Below are 21,844 nucleotides of genomic sequence, written 5' to 3'. Positions count from 1 at the left end.
TTTGGACCAAGGCTGTAATGAGGTCAGGAGCTTAATGGCCCTGGCTGAACCCTAACTGAATGTCAGTGAGTAGATTATTGAAGAGCAAGTGCCACTTGATAGCACTGTCAATGACCTCTTCCATCACTTTACTGATGATGGAGAGTAGACTGGTGGGGCGGTAATTGGCCAGGTTGGATTTGTTCTGCTCTTTGTGGACAGCACATAACTGCGCATTTTTCCACATGACCATGTAGATGCCTGTGTTGTAGCTCTACCAGAACATCTTGGCTAGGGACGTGGCTAGTTCTGGAGCACAAGTCTTTAGTACTATTGCCACAATGTTGTTGGGGTCCATAGCCTTTGCAATATCTAGCGCCTTCAGCCATTTCTTGATATCAAGGGGGGTGAATCAAATTGGCTGAAGACTGGCATCTGTGATGCTGGGGACCTCAGGAGGAGGTCTTACCTTTTGAGGTTCAGTTTTAGATAATTGATGATTTTTGCATGATGATAGATTGATAGATTACAAACTGTTAGAAATTAATGCATTTTACCTTGTAGCTAAGTACATGAGCTGGATGAGAAATATATATGGTGGGTGTCTGTTCCAGTGAACTGGAACTTTTGCATGTTGGCTCTGATGTCCTCTTGTTGTTGTTCTTTTTGTTGGAAGAAATGCACTGACATCTGGTTGCCTATCCATGTGGAGATCTACAGGAAATAAAGAAATCCCCCTACCTGTATTATGATTTGTATCTGTATCAGTGCTATTTATTAATAAAAATGTATTCATTTCTTTCAGCACATATTATGTGTGTATGCTTCTTCAAATAGATAGGTACATCTCTGACTAGGATTTTTGTTTCATCTCCACATATATTGTATGTTGCTACTTTATGCTAATATTTTCATCACAACTCAAGTTGTGTAATTTCTTCTACATCTCAATAGTGTATACGAGGCTCACATTCTGTGTGACAAGGTACTACGTACTTTCCATCTGTGATACATTGGTGAGCCTTCCCTTTACATGAGAATGGGCCTGCCACTTCTTCATTAAGTAATTCACAAGCAATTGCAGGAAATCATGGCAAAAAGCAGGCTTTGGAAATGTTTTAAAATAAATGTAATGATAATTAGGTACATATAATATAGTCAAATGCTTTATAACCTTTAGTTATTACATGGCTTGCTAGTTGCTTCAAAGGCTTGATAGGCACATTATTACAGATGTTTCACTACCAAATTCACAATTACATTGCACATTTCAAAACAATGGGCCAGATCTTCTGATCAAGGGTAATGCTGCGTACATTGCTGCTGACTGCAGTGATCTTTGTGTTTCGATCCCCATAGAGGCAGATAACATTAAAAAAAGAAATTTGAACTTCCAGTTGATAGCTGAAAGGATGACAAAACAAGATTTCAGTTTTAAGACTTTTACTTAACAACCAGACTAAAAGCAATATTGACTAAATACTATTTTTATAGGCAACATACTTTAAGTTACAGAACAGAAGTTTACCCTTTTACTTTTAGCCCACTTCACAGGTGTACTTTACACTGTCCCTTAAGTAGATATTCAATATTCTGGAAACCAGTTGAAAGTGATTCTTAGCTCCCAAGAGTATACTTCCGTTCTTTTCCTTTCGCAGCCTGGTAACTTGTAATCCCAGAACTAACTTTCCCAGTGAAGGATTTTCTGGCAATTCTCCCTCTAGCACAAGTTAGGCAAATCTTCCAGTCTCATTTCAAATTCTCACAAATTTGGTATTTTCAACCTGAGTGTGAGCTCCCACCTGCATTTATGCACAATGAACTTTTGGCCTCTGGCTGCTCCTATCTCCCGGATCCAGGCAGACTGACTTGTCTATGAGATTCAGTGAAATTGAAGGAAACCCTGTAACCTAATTCTACAAATGGCTTCATATGGACCCTTTCCTTCTCAAAGCCCATCCCCATGGCAAAGTGAATTATGTGGGCCATATATCCAGGTAGAAGTGTTAATTAGGCAGTGCTGACACCAACTCTATTCCATTTTGGAAGCAAGTGGACAGTTCAAATCATAACCATTTACAATCCAGCACTCTCAACACCTTCCTGGGACTTTGGAGACTAGCAATCTAACCAGAGTAAACACAGATACTTCTGTCATTGTCTCCAGGTGTGAACACCTTACACTTTCTTCCCAGCCAAACAACTTGAGCCTCTCTTTAATTTTTAACATCATGTCACCCGGGCCTGTTGTCAGGCAGGCTTCAGAAGATGTCACATGACCCATTTCATTTTATCCTAAATTTAAGACATAGTCCTAAACTATAACAATCTTATATATTTCCAGCAATTGCCTGCTTACCTTTATTCATATTTTCAGCCGTGTTTTCTGAACCTGGCTGGAGAAACGAAGCCTTGGCGCAGCGATCCATGGAGAAGGCCGGCAAAGAGAAGCAGCACCGAGGACATGTCCCCTTTTTATAACATCAGTTGGTGTATGCAGGTAAGTTTTTCAAGGTCTCAGTTCTTTCAGTGGCACTAGTGACTGGGTTAGTGAGTAAGTGGGTGGGTGGGTGAGAGGGTGCATGAGTGAATGTGTGAGTGCGTGACTGGGTGAGTGAGTGGCTAGATGATGAAATGTAAGCAGGAAGTCGGGCTGGAGGGTTGGGGGTGGGTAGCCGGTTCGGTGGTGTCAGGGGGTGGACAGTCGGGTCAGTGGGTGGTCAGGTTGGGGGGTAGTTGGATCAGGGGGGGTGGATAGTTGGGTCCGGGGTAGTCGGGTCAGGGATTGGGAAGGTCATGTCGGAGATGCGGGTAGTTGACTCAGGGTGGTGGGGAGTTGGGGAGGGTTATTAGTTGAGTCAGGCTGGATAGGATCATGCCGAGGGGTGGATAGTCAGGTTGCGGGGGCTTCAAGTCGGAGAGGGAGGGTCAGGACGGGGATGGGGTTTTGGGTCAAGAGGGTAGGGGTTGGTTGAGGTGGTGTTATGGTTGTGGGGGTTATGTGAGTGGGAGATGATGAGTTGAGTCGCGGTGTTGATCACGGAGTTACACCAGAAATGAATCAGTGTAACAATTCTAGGTTAAGTATCTGGGTAAGTAGTGCGTGTCTAGCCCAAGCCTCTGACACTGAGGTCAGTGTAAGAGACATTCACAGAGCCTCCCAGGCAGCTACAATCTGCCCATCAGAAATTTAAACTTCCCAGGCAATTACAGTGCCTGTGCATGTGTCAGGGCTTCCTCAGGGTCCCGACACATAACAGCAGCACAAGTTCAGTACATCACCACCAGTACCTGAAGAGTTGACAGCAGTAATGCCATCTTGGTTAATGCCCTTACATAAACTCGCACAGCTGAACAGGGAGGCCACTCCTCACCAGTGCTATTTAAAGGAATCATCAACAGCTTTTAGGTCAGTCGCTGACTTATTTCTACTGGCTCTTGCTGCAATTGCAGAAGTGCTTTGTTATTTTCAAAGCTGTTTTACGTTGCAGACATCTACAGGAAGTGATGTATCATGTGCTGAAGGACCTTGTCCTGATTTCAAGGATTCTGCATGTACCACTTGCTCCCGTACATGGATGCAGTAACCTGCGTTCCCTTTGGACTACAACATTATAGGGAGAATGAGGAGAGGCAGCACAGATAAGGATACATTGCTGGAAGAGGGAGGAGGAGAGGATGGGGGCTCGCAGTCGGAGGTCTTATCCGCCTGGAGTGTTCCCGAAATAATTTTCATACCTGAACCTCAGGAAAGAATAGTGTATCAAATATCTCCACTTCACTGAGGGCGTCCTCAATGAATTATGCAGCCACAACTGCAGCTTCAAATCATGGCGAGGATGGCATTACCACTAGCTGTGTAGGTGACTGTGGCCATGAACTTTTATGCTTCTTGCTCCTTCCAGGGTGGAGCAGGCAATATTTGCAATATCTTCCAGCTTACTGTCCACTGCTGAGTAGTAGAGATCTCCGAGGATCTGTATTCCAAAAGAACGGAATACATTTCATTGGCCCTTGGCAGAGAGCAGCAGGCACAGTGAGCATGTGACTTGACCAGGAAAGCAGACATCCCCATGCAGGGTGTAGGGTGCCATTGGCTGCACATACAACACTTTGAGGGCACCGCATGTCAACTCTGCTGTACACTGCAACTGGAAGGGATTCCACCACTTCCACTGCTGTGCAACCATACGCAGCACATTATGCAGGTCAATGCCTTCATTATGGACAGTCTGCTGTCCCATCCGCACTTGAGCCACCACCAGAGGGTGGCTACTGGGCAACAAGAACTCTCTGCTGCCCACCTGGCTTATGACTCTGGTGTGCAACACATACACCCAAAGGGCTGAATTTTGACAGTCGTCGGGCGGGCGTGGCGGGCAGGCCCATGAGTGACTGCGAAACGGACTCCTGCCCACGATCAGGCCCCAACCGTGATTTCATGCTGGCAGGCCAATTAAAGCCCGCCCAGCAAGAAATGTGGCTCTGCACTGGCTGGGAAGGGCCGAGCGAGGACAGGAGCCTGTCGGCCGCCGGGTCCACCGGTGACATGGTGGCCGGTTTAAAAATGGCCCAGGCAGCCCTGGAAGGCTGCCACGGAGGACGCCTCCTGTAGGTTCACTGGAGACACCAGGCAGGAGGGCAGGTCGAGTGGATACTTGGCACCCCGCTTTTCAGATGAGTGCCTCGTGGTCCTCCTGGAGGAGGTGGCTGCCAGGAAGGACACCTTTGACCCAAGGGATGGGAGGAGGAGGCCACCGCACCTCAAAAAGAGGGCATGGGAGGAGTTGGTAGTCCAGGTGAGCAGCCGCCATGACGTGGTGCGGCACACACGGGTGCGGTGCCAGAAGTGCTTCAAAGACCTGCTGCGCTCAGGAAGGATGAGTACCACGTTGGCATGGGTCAGTGTGCAGAAGTGTCAAGGTGTGGGCATCCCTCACCCCCCCCCCCATCATGGATCTCAAGGATGCTAGAGTCTGAGTGCCAACTGTCAATCACACTGCAGCTGCAGCTGGCCAATGTGGTGAGCCCTGGCTGCTTGGACTGAGTGCCTTGCTGCTTGAGGCCCACGACTCAGATATGTGCTGCCAGGTGCTCCTCAGCTGGGATTGGCCAGGTTGTGATGGTGCTGCAGGCACATAGGGGACTAATCAATTCTCCGCTGTTGTTTCAGGAGAAGACAACCCACAACAATATTGAAAGGTTGCGGACCAGCGGAGGCCCGGCTAGCCTCCTAATCCTTTCCAGATATGAACAAGACACCCTGGAGCTCAATAGCCGGCATGCTCCACGTGCAACCAGGCTTGGAGAGGCAGGGGTGCCAGATGAAGGTAAAAGCGCAGTGCACAGAGGTGAGATTTTCGATTTGTGCAACCATCCTAGTGTAGTCTCCTCATTGATGTGAGCCTTAAACCTGGAGACCCCATTAATCATTGGAAGATGAGGGCACCATGATGCATATCTCCATTGTCTCACCAGAGTGCCTGCCATGCACAGTGACAGTGTGGTGACTTAAACTAATGACATGTCCTTGTTCTCCCTTTTAGGTTCACACGCTATCGGCATGTTAAGGAGTGGAATTCCTTCCTGTTGATGAAGGCACCTGGAAGGCCAAATGTATGCAGTCGATTGCATCCTGGAAGTGGGGAATCCAGCAATCACTGCAAAGCCTCTGGCTCACTTATCTTCGCTGGCCTCATCTGTACGGTAAAGAATAAAGATCAGTACCCGTCTGAACAGAGCTTCTGTCACCAGCTTGACTCAGCTGTGGATGGCTGATTGGGGCACTCCACAAAGATCCCTCACTGACCCCTGGAAAGAGCCGGAGGCATAGAAGTTGAAGGCCACTGTGGTATTCAGTGCCATTGGCATGGGGTGTCCACCCATACAGTCAGAGCTGATCTCAGGCCCAATCATCTGACAAATGGAAGTCACTCTCTCCCTGGAGAGGCGCAGCCTCCTTCAGCATTGCACCTCGGACATATTGAGGTAGCTGCATCGCCACCTGTAAACCCTGGCAGCAAGACAGTGGCGTCTTCTGCGGCCCCTTCCACCTTGCACTACCTGCTGGCTCTGCGCCCCTTGTGGCTGCATCTCTCCTCCCATAGGTCCCTCACCTGGAAGCTGCATTGGGTCACCTGGCCTCCTCCCCTTTCTGCCCCTCTCTTCCTCCTCAGAGGAGGTGCCACCAGCGGAGACCACAATCCCCGTTACCAGGGTAACGAAAGGCTGTCTGATGCCCAGAAGGATCCACATGGTCTATATCCTCCGGGGGCCTTGCAGACACCAAGAAGTCCCGAAATGAAGCCTGGAAATGCTAAGAATGAAGCCCCGAACAGAGGTGAAGCTGCGAAGCACTAATAAGTCATCAGTGGCAAACTATCTACCAAACTCTTCACCAATCACTCTGGCAATGCTGCTGACCCTTTTTATCCTGCCCTTGGATGAGGTTTTGTGGGCTGCCCTCCTGCTTGTTTTGCCCGTGCGATGAGCGTGAAATCACATGGGCAATGAAAAATTGCCATCAGATGGCTTTTTAATGGCCTTAAGTGGCCTGTTAATTAATGGCCGGCGCAGCTCCTGCACCCGCTGAGTGAAATAATGCGCGAGTGAGCGATGATGTCAGAATGCTTGCCCGGCATCGTTGCATGCTATTTCACGCCCAATTGGGTCAAGCACATGCCTACTCATAGGACATAAAATTCAGCCCACGAACAGGTTCCATATAACAGAAGGCAGACTGCCTCATCAAGCGTTCCAGTACAGCATCAAAGAAACTCGGAACCAGCTCTATGCCCTGTTGTACCATGATTCAATGTGCCCCTTGCTAACACTGTCTTCTGCAATTAGTTCTAACACCTGCTCCAGCCAGAATGCAGCTCCCCTTGAAGAAGTGCAAACAGGGTTTAAATAATGCAGCAGGTCTGACAGCATCTGCGGAGAGGAACACAGTTAACGTTTCGAGTCCGTATGACTCTTCAACAGAAGAGTTCTGTTGAAGAGTCATACGGACTCGAAACGTTAACTGTGTTCCTCTCTGCAGATGCTGTCAGACCTGATGAGATTTTCCAGGTATTTTTGTTTTTGTTTTGGATTTCCAGCATCTGCAGTTTTTTTGCTTTTATTTAAGTAATACAGGCTAGCTTTGCATGGTTCTAGCATTGCACATACTTGGACCCCCTGCTGATGGGTGTAGCCATGGAGCAGCAGGTTTACCGCCTTCTGCACACAGATATCATGCGAATCAACAGGGAGCTTGAAGCTGCCTGCATCAGAAACAACAGATACAAGTTAGTTATGCATTGTGATACTCGCATCCATTTTTAGCGCCCTGTCCAATTTTATGGCCTCCGTCTCTGATTTTCCTGGGAATCTTTCCATTTCATACTCTGAATATTCTTCAGAATTCCTGTATAGGTTTGCTTAAAAGAATGCCTGACATTCTCTGTTAATAAATTGCTGCCAGTGAAGGAACTTGCTGTGGGTGTTTTACCTTTGATATTTCCAGATGCCTTATGACTCATGGGTGATCACGCAACCAGTTGCAAAAACAAATAAAACAAACAACAATTGGAAGGCTAGACATCCTCTGGCTAAACAACCACATGGAGGAGGGTCACATGAGAAAGCAAGATAGATAAGTCCAGTGGGACACGAAATAATCGAAGACTGATCACGCACCCCGGAGACCAAACGAGTGGCTCAGAAGGATTGGGCATGAGGGCAGTTGCTGTGCATCTAAAGTATAAAATCAGACTGAAAAATCACATCTTTAAAGCATCGTCAGGAGCGAGAGCATCAACAGGAGAAGTCCCGCAAAATATCGATCAGTCCTAAGCAGAGTTGACCTGCCGTCAACCTAGTCTGACTAACTAGGGGGTAATGTATGGGTACCATGGCCCCCGCACACCCTCTCCCAGCTAAAAAGCTGGTGCGGGGCCTGCCCATGGGAGGAATGGCTGCACCTCTATCATTTATCAGTCAACTGGTCATTAATAGGCTGGAGGTGGGATTTCCGCCTCACAGGGACAGGAAGTCCCATCTCAGAGAGCTGCTGGCCAATCAGATGGTTAGCAGCTCTGTCAGCCCAGCAGTGCCAACTGGGAGCCATGGCCACTGCTGGGATTATAGGCAATCCCCAATGGAGATCATCACTGGAGCAGGACGCTAGGGTAAGTGGGAAGTGTGGTTTTCACTGGGAGCAGGCTGGCAGGCCCCAGCAAGCAGGGTGGGGGCTAGGGGCAGGGAGGGTAAAGTGGGATGTGTGACGTTGGAGAGGGAGGGTCGTCTGATTGGCATAGGGGGCTCAAAGTAGAGGCCTTACTCCACCTCACCCTCAATACAAGCTCACACAACTAAAGCTACCCGGTTGGCAAGGGCCTCCCCCTGCCATGGGTAAGATAGCAAGGGCCTCAATAGGCTCAAGGGTAGGTGTGCCGCCTGACACCTCCAACACCACCCCCCCACCCGTAAAATTTCAGGCAGGCTGGGGTAGGCAGGTAGGCAGCAGGCAGGCCACCTACTAGATTCTACAAGCTCCCTGCCTTCAGATCTGCTGGCGAGGAAGAGTATAATTCAGCCTTATGTTCTTAAAATAACCCTGTTTAAGTTTAATCTTTTGGCAATAAAGTTGTTGAACTCGCAATGAAATTGTGTCAGTTGTGATTGTCAATCTCACGGATATTACAATACGATCCCCTAGTTACTCACAGGTATAGTCTTAATTCATACCAGATCAGGCCTATACTCTCCCACTGCCAAGTCTGTTTTGTCAATGATGCAAGAATTCCACCCATATCATTGTCAAGAAGCCCATCCTGTGTGTTGATCATGCCCCTGATCAATGCACCTCTTACTGGTTTGCACCGGTGTCCCCTTTGCCCTACTTCCAGTTACTACCTTGAATAGCATTACCCAAAAGAATCATCACTTGGACATCTTCTTTACAAGCTGAAAAAGCCAACCTTTTCCTGAGGGGTCCTCCTAGTGACCTGGCCAGCATTTATCCCTCAACCAACACCTAAAACCAATGATCTGGCCATTCATTTCATTGATGTTTATCAGAGATTACTGTGTAAATTGGCTGCTGCATTTCCTACATTACCACAGTGAGTACACTTAAAACTATCTAATCAGCTGTAAAGTACTTTGGAATGACCTGACTTTGTGAAAAGTGCAAATCAAATAAATAGTTATTTGTCCCAATAACCCAGATTCCTGATTCAAGGGATCAGCCACATGACTCTTCTCTGCAATGCCCCCAGTGAATATGTCCTGTTTCTCGGTAACTAAAACTGGACACTTTACTCAAGGTGCAGTACCACCAAACTATACAGATCACAAAGCTTCACTTTGCTATGATTCAAAATGTTTTATCGAACAGTATATCTAAAGTATCTTTGTGCACAACTTGTGAAGCATTTTCCTTCACTGTCAGTTAAAATCAGAGACAGTAGTTAAGCTTTACTTATACAAGGGTAATGTATACCCAAATCATAACAGTGGCTTCTATTTATTCAGATGGTAACGACCCTGCTGTTCCCACTTCATCTCAACCCATTTTTTGTTCTTCATTGGCCTCAAATCAGCCCCTTTCACCTTGCACCATAATCCCTTTTATCACTTAATCATTTCTGCTTTCCGCCCTCTCACAGACCTTTCCTCCTTCTCCCATCCCTCCCTCCCCCCATCTCTCCCTCCCCCCACCCTTTTGCCTCTGTGCTTGCTTAAAACCTGTTACATCTCTAACCTTTTCCAAAACATTTGTTCCTCTCTCCACAGATGCTGCTTATCCTGCTGAGTATTTTCAGCATCTTCTGTTTATAGTTCAGATTTTGAGCATCCACAGTATTTTATCTCTGTCTGAAGTAACCTGACTGTCTATTCCATGAAGCCCAGCAGTGAAGGATAAAACTGGAGACTAATCTTTACATAATTTTTAAGCTTTTATTTAGGGTTACACATTACAAACCAGCCCAAACACCACAGTTTTGGTCTGCTCCTATGTATAGGAGAGCAAATGAATCCCCAGTTAATGCCCACTACCTACATACAATTAAACACACAATTAATATGCAATTAACATTGATCTCCCTGGTATTCCTCCATAAGTCTTTCTCTTCTTCATCCAAACACCTCAGGTGGCTGGATTCCTATTGGAAATGCACTGGTACACCGGTGGTAGAAAAACGGTGGGAGAAAAAAGACAGCCAGCTTGATATACTTATTGCCCCCCTATATCTGTTACGACTGATAATCGACTTCTTAGTAGCCCAAACATCGATTCCACACACGCATCATTTGGAAATGATGCCTGGCACACCAGAACTTATTGAGTGCAGGACTTTATTTTTCCAAATTGATATTAAGTTAGGCTCCTACCTTTTTTAATTCATTCATGGGATGGGGACATCGCAGACACAGCAAGCATTTATTACCCATCCCCAACTGACCTTGAGAAGATGGTGAGCAGTCTTCTTAAACCACAGCAGCCTGTGTGGTGAAGGTACTCCCACAGTGCCACTAGAAAAGGAGCTCCAGGATTTTGCCCCAGTATCGCTGAAACATTCCAATTCAGGATGATGTGCAACTTGGAAGGGAATTAGTAGGCGGTTTTGTTCTTGTCCTTCCAGCAGGAAGAGACTGTGAGTTTGGAAGGTGCCATTGAAGAAGTCTTGGCAAGTTGCTGCAGTGCATCTTGTAGTCACACTGTAGTCATGGTGAACCAATGATGGAGAGAGTGAATGGTTAAGATGATGGATGGGGTATCAATATGCTTTGTTTTGGATGGTGTTGAACTCCTTGAGCATTGTTGAATTGCACCCATCCAGGCAAGTGGAGAAACTTGATTACATACCTGACTTGTACTTCTAAGTGGTGGAATGTCTTTGAGGAGTCAGGAGGTGAGTCACAGAATATCCAATCGCCGACCTGCTCTTGAACCTACAGTATTTATTTGGTTGGTGCTGTTAAGTTTCTGGTCAATGGTGACCCCAGGGATGTTGATGGTGGGGGATTTTATGACGGTAATGACATTGAATGTTGGGAGGTGGACTTCCTTGTTGAAGAAGGTCATTGTGTAATTCTGGTATGACATGAATGGGAAAGGGTGGCAGTTTTCCTTCCCTAACACATTAGTGAAGCAATTGGGCTTTTATAGCAATTCAAAAGCTTCCTGGTCACCCTTATTGATATTAGCTTTTTATTCCAATTTTTTAATTTACTTAAGCAAATTAAAATCCACAAGATGCCATTATGAGATTTGAACTGGGGTCTCCCAGATTACTAGCCCAGGCCTCTGAATTACTAGTCCAGTAAAATAACCACTATGCTATCTTACCCATGTTTGAATTAGTTGCTTCTGTGACTGATGTTCTGTGTCCATGGGAAATTACACATTGTATAAATGGGACACAGACCTTGTATGATGGAATATAGGATCCTGCACTTTCTTTGTTAAGAGCTGTTTTATTCATAACCATTGACCAAATTCCAGGATGCAGTATAAAGAAATTCAGAAATAGTTGGAATTTTGCAGTTTTGCAATATTTTGAATGCTGTTCTGAAAATACTTGTTGAACTGTAAGAAGTGCAGTTTCATACATTTGGTCAGTTGTGACATGCAAATGAGAAGTTCTAGGCCACAATCAGTCTGTTTGTCAGCATTTGACTGAGACAAATTGGTTATAAGTGATGCAGGATGTTATCGCTTGACTCAAAATTGTTTTTAATGGTGTAATAGTGTGAAAATACATGTAAATGTAATCTTTGTTCCATTTAAAGCTCGTAATAAGTGTCACCCTGGTAATTTGAATACCAAAGTACATCATGACACAGATATGAGATATTGTGATGACTTTATCTTGGAAGCAATACAAAAACAATTGTAATTTCTTCAAAATATCTGTGGAATCTGTAATTGTTTTAAGAATGTTTGAAAGGGACCTTCAAGAGTTTATGTCAATTATAAAGGGATCAATCGTAGCTTTCTTGGATAATAAGAATAGTGGTCCAAGTGACCTGGCGACCCTTACCTGGAAGCAGTACCACAGGAAGGAAATTAACATAAGAAAACAATGTGGCCAGACACAAAGGAGAGCTGCAGACAAAGGAGAGTTGAAGCAGAGGGGAGATCAAATAAGTCACATTTAAAAGGAGCTGTGTGTATTGTTATGACCCAAGCTGATGTTAATACTGGACAAGTCAGATCCCAGAGTGAAATCTGGCTTGATAGATCCTAACTTTTATTTTTTTTTAGAAACCATGAAGCTAAGCTACTACACAAATTCACAGGAGTCTACTGATGACCTTCTACCACAAAGAATAAAACATTTGTTAAACAAAAAATGAAGTATGTTATACCAGTCAAAAAGATTAGAAAGATCTCAATACTGGAGGAGCAGAGCTGACCTCTCTCTAACCTATTCTCCTATGGCATTGCAAAGTAATGATAAAAACATCACAACTCTACAACTTGTCAGCTTAATGAAATAATGAGGGCATCCCACACCGGGTGGCCCTTAGAAAAAGCAACTTGTAAAATCCCTGGTGTGGAGCATTGCATTGTAAGGGTGCAAGAGCTGGACCCCAAATAAGGCTATTGACTGAAATAAAGTGCATATTGAGAAAGTACAACAACTGGGAAAGGCAGGGAAAAGTCTAGTGTTGGTAACACTGAGGGATGGGCAATAAATGCTGGCCTAGTCAGTGACATCCACATCCCGTAAATTAATAAAAAAAGAACGGGCCAAGTTGAAGAAGAACTGGATGGATGGATAACATCATAAACTGGACGGAGGGAGGAAAGACAGTGGCACGCAGAATTGAAGTAAACAGCGAGAGATGCCTACAGCCCCTCATATACTCTAGCTAATTGTGGATGTATGGATTACAAGGACTGAGTGTTGAGCTGTTCAAAAGCATGTCTGTGTGCTTGGCTGCGTAATGAGGTTGTGAGCTAAGGCACATCAGAAAGGCACTTTCTGCCAAGATCTGTGTCGTAAGTTGAATACCAATGGAGCATGAAGCGAGAGGGTGGCATAGTGGTAATGTCACTGGACTAGTAATCAAGCAGCTCATCAGATCCCATCACAGCAACTGGTGGAATTCAAATTCAATTAATAAAGTCTGAAATTGAAATCTTGTTGTAAAAACCCATCTGGTTCACTAATGTCCTTTAGGGAAGGAATTTGGCTGTCCATACCTGGTCTGGCTTACACCCACGCCAACGTGGTTGACTCTTAAGTGCCCACTGAAATGACCCAGGAAGCCACTCAGTTCAAGGGTAATTAGGGATGGGCAACAAATGCTGGCCTTGCCAGAGACACCCATGTCCCATGAAAGAATGGAAAAAAAGTCACCTTTATGCACGCCAACATTTCACACCAAAAATTTTGATTACACAGACACGCACACACATTACCAACTGGCCAATTAAGTATTTCTACAGTGTAAACATCAACCATACTGTGGATAAGATTCAGGGAGTAGTGGTTACCCTTCCCTTGCTAAAGATCAGGAACTTTTTGCACTTTGTTTTTCACTTCTGGTTGCAAGAACAGTCTCCAGCTTCTATGCTCAACTAATTATTTTAATTTCTTTCTTACACTTGCACCTCATGTTATGCTTCTATTTCGATGAGACTCACTTTTCCTTAGGCACTCCTTTCATTTTGTAACAAAGCTATGAACAAAATGAAAGTCCAAAGTAGAAAATTTGAGCTTCTTGTAACAATTGTCTTTGAAATGCAGCACCAGCTCTGTGGCTGGTAATGTTCCTGCTTTCACTTCTGTTCCTATTAGAGACCGTGCAATTATATCAACAGGTGTGATAAACATAAAACACACTTACCCAATGTTCCAACACACTTAATCTGCTTCAGGACAGAATGCAAAATGCATTTTTGATGAAACAGTCTAATTTCTTTCATTATCCCACAGTACAATGAATGTGTGTATTCTAATCTTAGAATCATAGGCTTCCTTCCATTCTGTATCATTCTATCAGCCTGTCATGTCTGTGTTGGCGCTTTGAAAGAGCAAAACAATTAGTTCCACACCCCTGCTCTTTTCCCTTATTCCATTTTCCTTTTCAAATATTCTGATTCCCTTTTGAAAATTATTATTAACCCTTCTTCCACCACCATTTCAGGCAATATATTCCTGATCACAACAACTCTCTATTATTTTTCCTCCTGTCGCCTCTTTTTTTTGGTTATCTTACATCTGTATCCTCTGGTTACCAGCCCTTTTGCCAACCAATTCCATGACACAGGCAACAAGTCTCCTTATTCTTTTCAAGATTTTGAACATATCTAGCAAATTTTCCCTTGCCTACTCCAAGGGGAACAATCACAATTTCTCTAGTCTGTCTGTGTAATTGAAGTCTTTCATCCCAGGTGCCATTCTAGTAAAGTTGCCCTGCATCCTCTCTAAGTCATAGAGTCATAGAGGTCTACAGCACAGAAAAAGGCCCTTCGGCCCATCAAGTCTGTGCTGGTCAAACAAGTACCTAACTATTCTAATCCCATTTTACAGCACTCGGCCCATAGCCTTGTATGCCATGGCATCGCAAGTGCACATCCAAATACTTCTTAAACGTTGTGAGGGCTTCTGCCTCTACCTTTCAGGCATGAGTTCCAGATTCCCACCACCCTCTGCGTGAGAAAATTCTTCCTCACATCCCCTCTAAACCTCCTGCCCCTTACCTTAAATCTATGCCCCCTGGTTATTGATCCCTCCACAAAGGGGAAAAGTTCCTTCCTGTCTACCCTATCTATGCCCCTCATAATTTTATACACCTCAATCATGTCCCCCCTCAATCTCCTCTGCTCCAGGGAAATTAACCCCAGTCTATCCAATCTCTCCTCATAACTAACACACTCCAGCCCAGGCAACATCTTGATAAATCTCCTCTGCACTCTCTCTAGCAGAATGACATCCTTCCTATAATGCGGATTCCAGAACTGCATGCAATACTCTAGCTGTAGCCTAACCAACATTTTATACAGTTCCAGCATAACCTCCCTGCGCTCATATTCTATGCCTCAGCTAATAAAGGCAAATATCCCATATGCCTTCTTAACTTATCTACCTGTCCCACTACCTTAAGGGACCGGTGGACATGCACACCAAGGTCCCTCTGATCCTCGGTACTTCCCAGGGTCCAACCATTCATCGTGTATCCCCATGCCTTGTTTGTCCTGCCCAAGTGCATCACCTCACACTTATCCGGATTAAATTCCATTTGCCACTGGTCAGCCCATCTGACCAGCCCATCTATATCCTCCTGTAATCTAAGGCTATCATCCTCACTATTTCCCACCCCACCAATTTTTGTGTCATCCACAGCCTTAGTGATCAACCCTCCTACATCAAGTCTAAATCATTTATATATACCACAAACAGACCTTGACATCCCTCGTAATGTGTATTGTCCAAGATTTGCCCCAACATTCCAGCTGGGGCCTAACCAGTCTTTAACAGAGGTTTAGCACAACATACCTTTGTACTCTATGCCTATATTTACAAAGGCAATTATTCTGGATTCTTTTTAACAGCCTTCTCAACAGCCCAAATCTTCAGATCAGCAGCATTAGGTTTGATGCATAGAATATTGGCTTTGATGTATAGAAGAGAAGTAGGTTTGAAATATTAGTTAGGTAAACGTGGAGGAAATTTGCAGTTTTTCTTTAAACAAACTAGTGTAGCTTGGATTCAAGGAGAGGGAGTGAAATATTACACCTAACCGGGTGAAGCTCAGAAACACTGTGTATGTTTATTTTTCCCAAGGATTACTAATAAAGTGGGTTTAAGAAAAGGTCTTATTACTGTAAGAGGTAAAGTTCAAATGACATAGTGATAAAATGAAAATTTGCATTCAAAGAGGAAAATATATATAAAGGAAGAGAAGACTGTTGGTAAAAGGAGAGGGATTCTAAGATCTAAAGCCTCCAGCCTGTAAGCCTCAAACTGCTGACTGCAAGGACCCAGAGCTGAAAGAAACTCATTTTGAATGCAACTGTCCAGAGTGTGCTTTGCCAGGGATCTGTTTAAATCTGTGTGTTTTACTGTTGCCTTAAAGGAGGTGTAACGTGGAGTCAGATTAATTAGGGGATTTTTGTAGTTATTATAGTAGTAATGTTGTAGATATATGTATGTGCTTACAAACTTTCTTCTATTAATAAATGTTTAATTTAGTTTTATAAAAAACCTCTTGAGGCTCAGTGGTCTTATTACTACTGAAATCAAAGCCTGCATCTCGAAACATACAAATTGCAAAATTGGTTATGACCGTTGTTTCAAGTTTCCCTGTGGGATTTGAACAGCTAAGCATTTACCATCGGCTGTATCATAATAGGTGAGTGGGTAGTCAGATAGGTGGGTGTGTAGGTAGTGGGTGAATGGGTAGATGGGTAGGTGGGTGAGTGTTATGGTGGGTGGGTGAGTGGGTAGCTAGGTGAGGTGCTTGAGGTGAATCAGGTGGATGAGATGGGTAGGTGGGTGAGTGGATAGTTATGTAAGTGAGTCAATGAATCGATTGGTGAACAGGTAGATGGGTAGTGGGTGAGGGAGTATTTCCTGGGTAACTAGCACAAGTCTCCACCCTAAGCTCAGAGTTGGAGATATTCACAGAGGGTCTTGGGCAGCAGGAAATTGCCCATCAGAAGTTTAAACTTCCTGGGCATTTCCCACATATAACCATGCCTCAGGACTTCCACAGTGTCCTAACAATAATAATTATTAATAATACTCATAGATTCATAGACATTTACAGCACAGAAGGAGGCCATTCAGCCCATCATGTTCATGCCAGTCAACAAAGGTCTGACTACATTAATCCCATTTTCAGCACTTGGCCCATAGCTCTGAAGGCAATGGCAACACAAGTTAATATCTAAATACTTCTTAAATGTTACGAGAGTTTCTGGCTCAACCACCCTTTCAGGCAGTGAGTTCCAGACTCCCACCACCCTCTGGGTGAAAAATCTTCTCCTCAACTCCCCTCCTAGCCTTCTACCTCTTACCTTAAATCTATGCACCCTGGTTATTGACCCCTCTACTAATGGGAAAAGTGCCTTCCTATCCACCCTATCTATGCCCCTCATAATCTTATACACCTCTGTCAGGTCCACTCTCAACCTTCACTGCTCCAAGGAAAACAACCCCAGCCCAACCAATCTTTCCTCATAGCTCAGAGCCTCCAGCCCAGGCAGCATCATGGTAAATCTCCTCTGCACCCTCTCCAGTGCAATCACTTCCTTCCTATAATGTGGTGACCAGAGCTGTATGCAGTACTCTATTTGTGGCCTAACCAGCGTTTTGTACTGTTGCAGCATAACCTCCCTGCTCTTGTATTTTATGCCTTGGCTAATAAAGGCAAGTATCCCATATGCCTTCTTAACCACCTTATCTACCTGCCCTGATACCCTCAGAGAATTGTGGATATGCACACCAATGTCCTTCTGATCTTCAGTACTTTCCAGGGACCTACCCTTCATAGTGTAATCCTTTGCCTTGTTAGCCCTCCCCAAGTGCATTGCCTCACATTTTTCTGCGTTGAATTCCATTTGCCACTGTTCTGCCCACCTGACCAGTCCATTGATATCCCCCTGCAGTTTACAGCTATCCTCCTCACTGTTTACCACCCTACCAATTTTTGTGTCATCCATAAACTTCTTGGTCATACCTCCTACATTTAAACTCAAATCATTTATGTACACCACAAACAGCAAGGGCCCCAGCACTGAGCCCTGTGGAACCCCACTGGAAATTGGCTTCTAGTCACAGAAACATCTGTCTACCATCACCCTCCGCTTCCTGCCTCTCAATCAATTTTGGATCCAACATGCCACTTTGCCTTGGATCGTATGGGCTCTTGCTTTCTTGACCAGTCTGCCATGAGGGACCTTATCAAAATTCTTGCTAAAGTTCATGTAAACCACATAAAATGCATTACCCTCATCAACACTCCTGGTTACCTCCTCAAAAAATTCGATCAAATTTGTCAAACACGGCCTTCCCTTAACAAATCCATGCCAACTATCCCTGATAGAGAGACCGTGTCTCTCCAAGTGCAGATATATTCTGCCCCTCAGGATTCTTTCTAGTAACTTCCCCACCACCAAGGTTAGACTAACTGGTCTGCAATTTCCTGGTCTATCCCTTCCTCCTTTTTTAAGAATAATCAATAACAATAAGTTGTAATTCTGCTGAATTATGAGATGGCCCTGCCCGGCATGCTTGATTGCAGCTTTCCACATCCTGTCTCTTCTGCAATCTTTTGGAGAGGCCTGATGAGAGTAGTGGATGGTGTTAGACTGCTTTCTTGTTATAATTCATATAAAAACCAGAATAAACACACACATAAATTATAACAATGCAGGATCAGGTCTTTATTGAGAGACCATACTTCATAATTCCATTATGAGTGAATGCTCTACAGTGGTTCACTCAAAATTTTTAGGCTAATTCTAACTTTGATCTCTACATCCCATTTATACCATCACTAAATCATAGTACATCAAAGATGCATGTAAATAACATCAGAATAACAACATAAAGCCAGTAAAATGCACTTAACTCTCTCAACTCTTCTAATAATTATGTTATTATGGTTATGCAGCCTTCATAAACTCTTGCAATTATTTTATTACCATGACCTGAAGTGACCTGACCCCTGATCTGATAGGCATGTAGGTCAGCCTTCTGATCTATGGAAATACTTTTGCCTTACACCCATGTTCAGCAGAAAGCTATTTAAATTCATCATGAGCAAGTTCCACAGCCAACCTAAGACATATAGATATTCAGGTTGTGTGATCTGCCAATTCCATAGGTGAGCCCTCACCTTGTGAGGTGTTGTTCTCATATTCGCCCCCTTCTATTATGGCCCATCTGCTGCTTATACCTTGAAGATGACCAGGGATCTAAATAAGGTCAGATCTTCGGATGTCATTAAGGAGCGTAATGTCTGCCCTCAAGCCTCCCCTAAATTCTGTAGGCAAGAAATGAGAGCTCAATTTCTATGGAAGGGAAATGAGAAGGTCTTTGATAATGCAATATGATTCTCATCATCAGATTTCTCTTCCTGAAGTTCATCCAGCAAGCTTAATGCCCAGATGGTAAAGATGAAATTCTACCTCAGTTCATTAGCACCAACAGTACCAAAATGGTGCTAACTAGTAAATATATCCAGCACCATGCCACCTAACATTGTGTGTCATCTATTTTAAATGGGTTGTTGTGCTTGTACCATTGCAGAGAAAGAATTAGCAAGCGGCAAATGGAATGGATACTGGCGGTTAGGCTGATGCCTAGGGCCAAACTTGTATTGTATCCAGTCATAGTACTAGCAAGTGTAGAATATTTCATATTCTACTTCTACCTCCATGCCATAGATAAAAGTTTCAAGATGGTTTAGTAAATTTTATGCAGATAGAGTAATGCGTTAATTGACCTAGATCTTGGAAATTGACATAGGTTTATATTGCTATTAGACAATCATCATGATCTTTTTGCACCATCAGTAATTGATGGAGAGCTATTACAGTAACAAGGTAATGACATTTAAATGAAGGCAAATTTAAAAGGTAATGGTAAAGATTCCACTGCTTTCACTACTGCTGTATGTGTGTGACAGGTTCCAGAAAGAAGGAAAGAAAACCACCTGAGGAGCTGTTTCATGCCATGTTAAACATGTTCCGAAAGAGCATCTCATTAAGCTAATAACAGTGGTTTTAAATTGCAAAAATAAAGAAATGAATTAAGCGGCGCTTTTCTAATTATGTTTTGCCTATAGTCATATTTGAAAAGATAATGAATGAGTACTTTTTTTCAAGAAATTCATGTTCAGACAATTAACGAACTTTAATAATCAAGCCCATTAATTATCCTTGATGAGCTCATCTCAAATCACTTTCACTTTGAAACTTTTGCAGCGTAAGAATTTTTTTAATAAAATAATGAAAAAGGGACATTACTGTCTGTCTATGGCACATGCACGTATGCTTTCTGCATTTGTACTCAAGCCATAATATATTTTAACAAATAAATAATCTTCTAAGTTATACCACTTTTCTGAATGTGAATTTTATGTCAATTTACCATCTGTGAAGAGTGACAGTTTAGGTGCTAACCCAAGCCGCAAAAATAGACTAACATGAGATTTATCTCATTGCTGATTGTGAGACTCTACTTAATTGGATGACACGTTTCCTGTGGAACAGTGACCATGCTTCAAAACAATTTATTGATTGTGAAATACTCTGAGACATATTATATAATTTTTATTCTTTATTCTTTCATAGGATGTGGGCGTCACTGACAAGGCCAGCATTTGTTGCCCGTCCCTAATTGCCCTTGAATTGGGTGGCTTGCTAGGCCATTTCAGAGGGCAGTTAAGGGTCAACCACATTGCCGTGTATCTGGCCATGTAAGTCAGACCAGGTAAGGACAGCAGATTTCCTTCTCGAAAAGAACATTAGTGAACAAGACGGGTTTTTACAACAATCGATTATAGTTTCATGGTCACAATCAATGAGACTAGATTTATGTTCCAGGTTTTTATTAACTGAAATTAAATTCCGCCAGCTGCTATGGTGGGATTTGAACCCATGTCCCCAGAGCATTAGCCTGGGTCTCTGGATTACTAATTCAGTGACATTACCACGACACCACCATCATATATATGAGTTCTTTCTTAGAGATACTTTGGGAATTATTAACATCAGTTTGAAGTTGTCATGTAATGGTAAATGTTTTATGGAAATGGATAAAAACGTCAAGTGAATAATTATTTGGGATAAAAGAGATAAAATTAATTTGGTTTATGTTGTGTAGTCAAAGAAGTGCTAATATGAGTGTTGATTTATGCCAGAGCACTGAGATAAATACAATTGAACTCACTCACTGTATTAAGATAAAAGCAAAGTACTGTGGGCGCTGGAAATCTGAAATAAAAACAGAAAATGCTGGAAAAACTCAGCAGGTCTGATAGCATCTGTGGAGAGAGAAACAGAGTTAATGTTTCGAATCCGTATGACCCTTCTTCCGAGTTGAAAAGGGGTCATACGGACTCAAAACGTTAACTCTGTTTCTCTCTCTACGGGTGCTGTCAGACCTGCTGAGTTTTTCCAGCATTTTCTGTTTTTATTTCATTTAATGTAATATCTGCCTGAACATGTCGGATTAAATAACCTTTCAAATTGTATAGGTACCAGAAAATACAGCATATTCTGACCATGATGAATGCTTTCTGTCAGCTGACAAATGATCCAAACTATGTGGGTGAAAGGATTCACGCTGTCCACATCCAATGTTTCATCTTGAAAGTTTATGGAGAGACAAATCTGACCTGTTCATTCAAATAATGTGTTGCTTATAAGACTCTTTAAAAGACAAAGGTGCATTAATACCTTGTGGACTCCAGTGGTTCCAGTTTTCTTTTCTTAAGTATTGTGCTGTTTTTATGGCTTGGTCTGCGTTTCTACACTTATTTTTATTTTCAAATGCACTTGAATAAGCAGGACATGTTAATACAGTGGCAAATTATGTTTCATCTTTGAAAATGACGGGAGTGCATGGTAATCATTTAATGTTTCCTCCAGTGATTAATATAGTGCAATTAGATCATAATTGTTTAAACTTGAACACACTAAACTATAAACCATTTGTAGAAAAATGAAAGTTTCAGCTCATAGAGGACTCAGTCTACCGGTGGAAATTGAATTATAGGCCAAAGATAAAAATGCAGGTAAAGGCCTTAAGTATAGAAGTGTCCTCAATGGTGTATAACTGTCTTATGTTTAATGCATTCTGTGCATCTCCTTTAACTTGGCATTTGTTTCAATGAGCACATTGGAAATTGA

General features: G+C 43.3%; 1 long non-coding RNA gene across 1 annotated transcript in view; it reads left to right on the top strand.

Moving 5' to 3' along the window:
• Nucleotides 1-20,420, top strand: part of LOC144696363 (uncharacterized) — a 30,806-nt gene extending 10,386 nt beyond the window's left edge. Inside the window, exons 2-3 of the long non-coding RNA XR_013580155.1 lie at nt 2,357-2,479; nt 20,285-20,420. This is a non-coding gene — a long non-coding RNA (uncharacterized LOC144696363). The remainder of the gene's footprint in view (nt 1-2,356; nt 2,480-20,284) is intronic.
• Nucleotides 20,421-21,844: the final 1,424 nt, after the last annotated feature.

Source organism: Cetorhinus maximus, chromosome 22 (genome assembly GCF_964194155.1).
Source record: "Cetorhinus maximus chromosome 22, sCetMax3.hap1.1, whole genome shotgun sequence".
Classification (NCBI taxonomy): domain Eukaryota; kingdom Metazoa; phylum Chordata; class Chondrichthyes; order Lamniformes; family Cetorhinidae; genus Cetorhinus; species Cetorhinus maximus.
Note: the sequence above shows the minus strand (reverse complement) of the source record. Positions and strands in the feature narration are given on the sequence as shown.